Raw genomic sequence first — 9,851 nt, 5'->3', positions numbered from 1 at the left:
ACACATTCTGGCAAGGTAGGTCATTTCATTATGTGCACTAGTGTTGTCCCGATACCAATATTTAGGTACCGGTACCGGTACTAAAATTATTTCGATACTTTTCGGTACTTTTTGGTGCTTTTCTAAATAAAGGGGACCACAAAAAAATTGCGTTATTGGCTTAAATTTAACAAAAAATCCTAGGGTACATTAAACATATGTTTCTTATTGCAGTTAAAGGCCTACTGAAAGGCCTACTGAAATGCGATTTTCTTATTTAAACGGGGATAGCAGGTCCATTCTATGTGTAATACTTGATCATTTCGTGATATTGCCATATTTTTGCTGAAAGGATTTAGTAGAGAACATCGACGATAAAGTTCGCAACTTTTGGTCGCTGATAAAAAAGCCTTGCCTGTACCGGAAGTAGCAGACGATATGCGCGTGACGTCACCGGTTGTGGAGCTCCTCACATCTGCACATTGTTTACAATCATGGCCACCAGCAGCGAGAGCGATTCGGACCGAGAAAGCGACGATTTCCCCAATAATTTGAGCCAGGATGAAAGATTCGTGGATGAGGAAAGTGAGAGTGAAGGACTAGAAGGCAGTGGAAGCGATTCAGATAGGGAATATGCTGTGAGAGGCGGGTGGGACCTGATATTCAGCTGGGAATTACTAAAACAGTAAATAAACAAAAGACATATATATACTCTATTAGCCACAACACAACCAGGCTTATATTTAATATGCCACAAATTAATCCCGCATAACAAACACCTCCCCCCTCCCATCCATATAACCCGCCAATACAAATCAAACACCCGCACAACACACTCAATCCCACAGCCCAAAGTACCGTTCACCTCCCCAAAGTTCATACAGCACATATATTTCCCCAAAGTCCCCAAAGTTACGTACGTGACATGCACATAGAGGCACGCACGTACGGGCAAGCGATCAAATGTTTGGAAGCCGCAGCTGCGTACTCACGGTACCGCGTCTGCGTATCCAACTCAAAGTCCTCCTGGTAAGAGTCTCTGTTGTCCCAATTCTCCACAAGCCAATGGTAAAGCTTGACTGTCATCTTTCGGGAATGTAAACAATGAAACATCGGCTGTGTTTGTGTTGCTGCAGCTGGCCGCTAATACACCGCTTCCCACCTACAGCTTTCGTCTTTACTGTCTCCATTGTTAATTGAACAAATTGCAAAAGATTCACCAACACAGATGTCCAGAATACTGTGGAATTTTGCGATGAAAACAGACGACTTAATAGCTGGCCACAATGGTGTCCCAAAATGTCCTCTACAATCTGTGACGTCACGCGCAGGCGTCATCATACCGAGACGTTTTCAGCAGGATATTTCGCGCAAAATTTAAAATTGCACTTTACTAATCTAACCCGGCCGTATTGGCATGTGTTGCAATGTTAAGATTTCATCATTGATACATAAACTATCAGACTGCGTGGTCGGTAGTAGTGGGTTTCAGTCCTTAAATAAAATAGTGAACATACTAGACAACTTGTCTTTTAGTATTAAGTAAACAAACAAAGACTCCTAATTAGTCTGCTGACGTATGCAGTAACATATTGTGTCATTTATCATTCTATTATTTTGTCAACATTATTAAGGACAAGTGGTAGAAAATGAATTATTCATCTACTTGTTCATTTACTGTTAATATCTGCTTACTTTCTCTTTTAACATGTTCTATCTACACTTCTGTTAAAATGTAATAATCACTTATTCTTCTGTTGTTTGATACTTTACATTAGTTTTGGATTATACGAGAAATTGGGGTATCAATCCGATACCAAGTAGTTACAGGATCATACATTGGTCATATTCAAAGTTCTCATGTGTCCAGGGACATATTTTCTGGGTTTAAAAACATAATATACATTAAAACAAAAAACGAAAGAAGATGTTGTGATGCCAAAAAATATTGATGTAATCATAGTAGTATCGACGAGATACGCTCTTGTACTTGGACCGGCACTTTTCAGAGGCGGTAAAGTACCAAATATGATTAATTAGTATTGCGGTACTATACTAATACCGGTATACCGTACAACCCTAATGTGCACACTCTTATACTTTTATATTTATACTGTGCATTAGACAAAGCTTCTCAATGGACAAGCGGTAGAAGATGGATGGATGGATGGATGGACCCCTTGGAGGATAGAATTTCCCGCACCCCCCTTAATTAAATTGCTATTGAAAACTTGATCATATTGATGTATTTATCTTTACAACCATGTAGGGGCTAGTGGGGGCAGAGCCCCCTCAAATAAATGTCATGCCTCCTCAAATTAAAATGTTTGAAGTTGAGAAAGTACATTTTTCAATATACCCACAAAACGTGTATATTACAAGTAGACAAATCATCTGTCAGGTTACGCTAGTGTACACACACACACACACACACACACGCACACACACACACACACACACACACACACACACACACACACACACACACACACACACACACACACACACACACACACACACACACACACACACACACACACACACACACACACACACACACACACCTCCCCTCAGTAAAGCAGTGTTGACCAATTAAAGAACAATACTAAAAGTTGTCACAAACAAAATCCAATCATATTGAATATCGTCATGTAAATGGGTAAGAAAAGTTCAGAATATATCCAATCACAGTTTTTGAATAGCGTACACTGTGACAAAGGGTGGAAGTTAGCGAGGAAGGTGGTAAGTACATGGGAACATATGTGTACTTGCTATATCTACTCAATAGTAGTAGTAAGTAAATATGTGTTGTACTTACTACTTCTACTTAGAAGTAGTGCGTACACACATGTCACTGTGTACTTACTACTTGTATCCAGTAGGAGTAGTAGGTATACATGTGTCTCTGTATACTTACTAATCCTACCGGTTAGTGGTAGTAAGTAAACATGTGTTCCTGTGTACTTACTACTTTTACTGGGTAGATTTAGTCATTACACGTGTTCCTATGTACTTACTACCTTTATTTGTTAGAAGTAGTAACTACACATGTGTTCCTGTTTACTTACTACATCTACAGAGTACGGCAGCACAGTGGTACAGGGGTTTGTGCATGTGCCTCACAATACGAAGGTCCTGAGTTCAATCCCGGGCTCGGGATCTTTCGGTGTGGAGTTTGCATGTTCTCCCCGTGACTGCGTGGGTTCCCTCCGGGTACTCCGGCTTCCTCCCACCTCCAAAAACATGAGCTAGGGATAGGTTGATTGGCAACACTAAATTGGCCCTAGTGTGTGAATGTTGTCTGTCCATCTGTGTTGGCCCTGCGATGATACCCCGCCTATCGCCCGAATGCAGCTGAGATAGACTCCAGCACCCCCCGCGACCCCAAAAGGGACAAGCCGTAGAATATGGATGGATCTACCTAGTAAAAGAAGTAAAATAATTTGCTACTTCTACTTGATAGAGGTAGTGAATACCCATCTGTTCCTGTGTACTTACTACTGCTATTGGATAGAACTAGTAGTACATGTGCTCCTGAGTACTTACTACTCCTACTGGGTAGAGGTAGTAAGTACACAAATCCTATGTAGTTACTACTTTTACTCCATAGAAGTAGGAAATACGCATGTGTTTCTGTGTATTTACTTGTGCTACTGGCAACAACATAGAGGCTGTTGATTCAATTGAGCACTATAGGCTGTAGACTTGTGTATCGTTCTAACACGAAAACTAGAGCAGGCACAACAACAACCTTCTAACAAATATTGTAGGAGTATTCCTACAAACAGATAAATGATTTAGGGTTTTTTTTCAGTAAAAAATAAGATAATTATCTCACATTTTTTACAACTACATTTATATTTTTGAATTTTCACATTAAAAAGGCTTAAAATTATATTTATAACTAGTGGTGATTGCTCTAAGATTGCAAGGGAAGCTCAGCAAATGTCCAAGAAAAATGAGCGATCAGACTCCAATGTGTACTTTTGTGTTTACATTTCATTGACTAGATATGCGCTAAAATGTGTTCAGCTTTTGTGCAGAATCAGCTACTTTGGCGACAGCTAACGCGACTTTCTTCTCATTCACTGTGGTAGTGTTAAAATGCATTAAACAGTGTTGAAACTGAGTGTCCATTGACTTCAATTGGGGAGCATAGAGTGGACTGCTCCACTGCAGCCAAACCAGACAATCATTGGATGTCGAGCGTGCCTGGAAGTGTATGGAAAATTAGCATGTCTTTGGCTGCCCTGGACGCCGGGCTTTGGCATGATGATTGGATGATCTGTCTGTGGCTGAATCCCTTTTTGATTGACAGCAAAATGAGCAAATGAGCAATCTTGAAATATAAACCACTGCCAGAGCATTTTTTAACTGTCATTCCGTTGTTCCAAGTTGATATGGCAAATTTTGCAATCCTCTAAAATCTAGCACGCTTTGTCTTGTATCTGTTATTGGAGACTGTATTTGTTTTTGAAAATGAGCTTAACCTATTTGAAAGAGAAGCAGCTGCGTCTGTTTATAATATATATTATAATATACTGTATTTCTGTTTTGGTAAAACTACAATAAAAACACAAAAAAAGACCTAATTTACTGAATGTTTTTTTTAATATATCACTGACCTCTAGAGGGCAGCAGAGATTCAAAACAAGCGACTGCTTCATGTTACACGTTAGAAACGGACAAGTAAAAAAAAGGGATAGGACAATAATGAAAACTATTCATAATTATTATGAATATCGTGGTTATCATTATAAATAGTATTAATATGTTATATATTAATTAATATTACTATTATTATAAACATTATTATAACATTTTTATTATAAATATTATTTAATAAAATAAATAAAAATTACATTGTACCGGTGTACCTGTCTAAGTACCTCTATGGATAAATACTGTAAATCAATTACATTTTCTAATGTATATATATATGTGTGTGTGTGGGAAAAAATCACAAGACTATTTCATCTCTACAGGCCTGTTTCATGAGGGTTTCCTCAATCATCAGGAGATTTTAATGGAAGCATTCACATACCATGGTTTATATGAACCCACCCACAGTTGAGGAACTAAAGGATTTTGAGAACGACATGCTCAAAATGATACAATCAGTCAAATTCAAGCCAGTTTGCAACCCACTCCTCACCAAGCTGAAAAATGACACGGAGCGCATCAAGAAAGTAAGCAAAATCATCATAGCCGCCGATAAAACCACAAATTTCTACAGAATGAACATACAAGAACATAACACTTTACTGGACAGAAGCATCACCAAATCATACAAAAAAGCACAACCCAACACTTTACAGAGCATCCACCTGGAAAACAAACGGATTGCGGCTGAACTGGACATCGAGGACAGGGTGGACGCTACAGCCAACAAGGAAGCCTTCATCACATTGAAGGACCACAAACCCAACTTCGCAAATAACCCATCATGCCGACTAATAAACCCAACTAAATCCGAAATAGGAAAAATCAGCAAAATAATCCTGGACAGAATCAACACAAAAATTACGGACAAAACACCACTCAACCAATGGAGAAATACAGCAGCAGTAATCAAATGGTTCAGCAACATCCAAGATAAACAACAGCACAACTTTATCTCCTTCGATGTCGAAGAATTTTACCCTTCCATCAAACAAGACCTACTGACCAAAGCACTAGACTTTGCCTCGGACTACGACTCAATCACAGGCAACGAAAGAAACATCATCATCCATGCAAAGAACTCCATACTCTTCCGCAACGGTACACCATGGCAAAAAAAGAACAATTCAACATTCGACGTCACTATGGGGAGTTTTGACGGAGCAGAAACGTGCGAACTTGTTGGGAGTTTCCTCCTCTCCCAGCTCGCTAGCCTCAACCTGAACCTTGGTATTTACCGTCATGACGGACTGGCAGTGTGTCGCGCCTCGCCAAGGAGCAGCGAGAATACCAAGAAGCGTATATGCCAAATCTTCAAAGAGAATGGCCTACGGATCACGATTGAAGCCAACAAGCATTGATTGATTGATTGAGACTTTTATTAGTAGGTTGCACAGTGAAGTACATATTCCGTACAATTGACCACTAAATGGTCAATATATATATATATATATGTATATATATATATATATATATATATATATATATATATATATATATATATATATATATATATATATATATATATATATATATATATATATATATATATATATATATATATGTATATATATATATAAATGACTAAAGGGTAAATATAAAAAAATATGTGTAATGGTGTAGCTTCAGAAGCGTCATACACAAAAGTGCATTAAGCAGCTCATTCATCACAAAAACATCCTTTAAGACCTGCTAACAATCACACAATGGTTAAAAAATCATTCACAGTGATAGTACAAAATGTACTACAACAACTGTCAACACTGGTTTACTGAGGGGAAGTGTGTGCGTGTGTGCGTGTGTGCGTGTGTGCGTGTGTGTGTGTGTGTGCGTGTGTGTGTGTGTGCGTGTGTGTGTGTGTGTGTGTGTGTGGGTGTGTGTGTGTGTGTGTGTGTGTGCGTGTGTGCGCGCATGTTTTTTAACAAGAAGTATAGTTTAAGGCAGTGGTGCTCAAACTTTTTTCACCAAATACCACCTCAGAAAACACCTGGCTTTCCAAGTTCTGCCATAATGACCAACATTAAAATACAATAGCGTAGTAGGCCTAAATATTCATTAAAAACAAGGCAGAGGTTTTATTTAACAAGTATATTTAATAGTTTTGGTTACTGTACTATTACACAGTTTGAACATAACACTCTGAATATTTAATACCTTAAGTGATTATTAGGCCACCCACTTGATGGAGCCCGCGTACCACTAGTTGTATACGTACCACAGTTCGAGAATCACTGGTTTAAGGGATGTCCATGTTGACTTCAACACTAATTACCTCATTGAGTATAGATGATATTTAGTGCAAGGATATGATCAGGTGTACACTGCATCCTAAATCTATTCACGTGTCACCTATTCCACTTTTTGATATGCTACAGCCTTATACCAAAATAGAATACATTAATTTTTGTCCTCAAAATTCTACACACAATACCCCACAATGACAATTTTGATTATTTTTATTTTTTATTTTTTTTCAAACGTGTTAAAAAATAAATAAATAAATAAATAAATAAAAAATCACATTGACATAAGTATTCACAGCATTTGCTTAATACATTGTTGATGCACCTTTGGCAGCAATTGCAGCCTTAAGTCTTTTTGAATATGATGCCACAAGCTTGGCACACCTACCTTTGGGCAGTTTTGTCTATTCCTCTTTGCAGCACCTCTCAAGCTCCATCACGTTGGTGTTTATACCAGACATCATGTTTGGAGGAAACCAGGCACCGCTTATCACCCGGCCAATACCATCCCTACAGTTAAGCATGGTGGTGGCAGCATCATGCTGTGGGGGTGTTTTTTATTAGCAGGAACTGGGATACTGGTAAGGATAGAGGGACAAATGAATTCAGCAATATACAGAAACATCCTGGATGAAAACCAACGCTTCCCACCCAACCTGATGGAGATTAAGAGGTGAAATGGGTGAAACTGCCCAAAGATATTGATAAATATGCAATAAAAACAACTTTTCACATTGTCATTATGGGGTATTGTCTGTAGAATTTTAAGGCCCAACAGGAAGCCCAACATGAACTTATTCCATTTTAGAATAAGACTGTAACAAAATGTGGGAAAAGTAAAACGCTGTGAAGACTTTCCGGATGCACTGTATTAAAACTACAATAACCGTGGCAACAACTTGTTAACAATTAACCCTTTAACTTATTGTCTTTTTTCCATGACAGCTCAGTTCATTAATTAGCATCTCTGTGTTACCACTCCCATCTGCCTTCTGACCCCGCACACACACACACACACACACACACACACACACACACACACACACACACACACACACACACACACACACACACACACACACACACACACACACACACACACACACACACACACACACACACACACACTCACACACACACAGTTACAGTATATCTAAGGAATCCAAAGAATGAAGTCTATCATTGTCCTCCTTTCGTCTTTATGACAGCTTGCACAAAAATGTTTGTATGTTTCTCTGTGTAGACATCTTAAAATCATCCATTACTAACGGCCATAAAAGTTGGAATTCCACGTCTTAGTCAACTATAAAGTTGCGTATTTGTCATAAAGAGGATTTTTGATGTTTTTGCAGTAGGTACACAGTACAAGTTGTTAATTTAAACATTGTTAGAATAATTAATAAATATTTCATTGTGGCCACATGATCGTGGAACAAATGAAAACTATTTCCATGTTGTCCAATGAGACAGTTCCAAAAAGTAATAAAACATTACAGTATTATTTTTTTTTTTTATTTTTTTTTTTTTATTTTTTATTTTATTTATTTTTATTTTTTTTATAATGTCCTGCCCAGCTTCTCGGGCAAATCATATAGCAGATGTAGATGCCCATATCGGCTGTTCAGATTTACTTTACAAAAGAGAAGTGTAGGATACTTCTCTTGTTGCCTTACTTGTATTTTGACTTTATTAAATGTATTTATATTATCATTTGGTGCAGCCGGGCCGGAGCAGGAGGGGATAGAAAGAGAGAAAAAGGAAGACAGAGGGGGGAATTGTGGGGACAAGAGGGGGATTAGACAGAGAGACAAAAACAACAACAACAACAACAACAACAACAACAACAACAACAACAGAGCAACATCAGCAAATATGACATGTACAAATATGATGGTAAAAGTAATAGCAAATAAGCAGTTAGCGAAAATTAAAAAAAAAATAAAAATACAGAAATGACAATGAGCATTATTACACTAAAAATGGAGCAATATGAATACCAATAGAAATAGTGCTATTGATAATAAACAATACCAGTACTTTACCTTTATTATCAACAATACAATTGTTCAAATGCAACAATACATATACGTAATGATAACTTGAGATACGAAAGAATGCAGAAAAATGGAGGGGAAGAAAGAGAAGCAACCTTAACCTTGTAGATTGTTATAGTAGCAATAGGTTAAGCTTTGTCAGTGTGCCATGTGTTATACCCAGTTTACCCTAGGGCAACAACGTTAATATATGTTTGATGAAACGTGATTATGTGCATGAGTGTATGTGTGCATATGTACTTGTATATGTACAGTATGTGTATGTGTGCTTGTACAGTGAATGTATATGTACAGTATGTGTATATGTATGTTTGTACAGTGAATGTATATGTACAGTATGTGTATACAGTATGTGTGTTTGAACAGTGAATGTATATGTACAGTATGTGTAAATGTGTGTTTGTACAGTGAATGTATATGTACAGTATATGTATGTGTGTGTTTGTACAGTGAATGTATATGTACAGTATGTGTATATGTATGTTTTTACAGTGAATGTATATGTACAGTATGTGTATACAGTATGTTTGTATAATGAATGTGCGTGTGGATGTACGAACTTTGAGTGTGTAAATATGTACTGTATTTATTTGTATATGTATGTGGGAGCGTAGGTACCTATGTATGTCTCTATGTATGTGTGTGAGTATATGTGAATTTGCATGTACAATACATTTGACTCCAGTGTGTGCGGGAGCCAGAGTACGGCCCCAGCCTCCCCGAGAACCCATCCCACAAACAGTAGGTGTGGTGCCCAGGGAACCAGGGGCCACCGCCCCCACGCAGCCAAGCCGGACAGCGACAGGAACCCCAGAGCCTGGCCCACCGTGCCGCCCACAAGGGCCAGCAGCAGGCCGCAGACAGACGCACCCGGCAGAGGACAAGGCACGAGAAAAACAGGGGGAAGCCAGAC

This window comes from Entelurus aequoreus, linkage group LG04 (genome assembly GCF_033978785.1).
Source record: "Entelurus aequoreus isolate RoL-2023_Sb linkage group LG04, RoL_Eaeq_v1.1, whole genome shotgun sequence".
Classification (NCBI taxonomy): Eukaryota; Metazoa; Chordata; class Actinopteri; order Syngnathiformes; family Syngnathidae; genus Entelurus; species Entelurus aequoreus.
The sequence above is the reverse complement of the archived record's forward strand: the minus strand, read 5'-3'. Positions refer to the sequence as shown.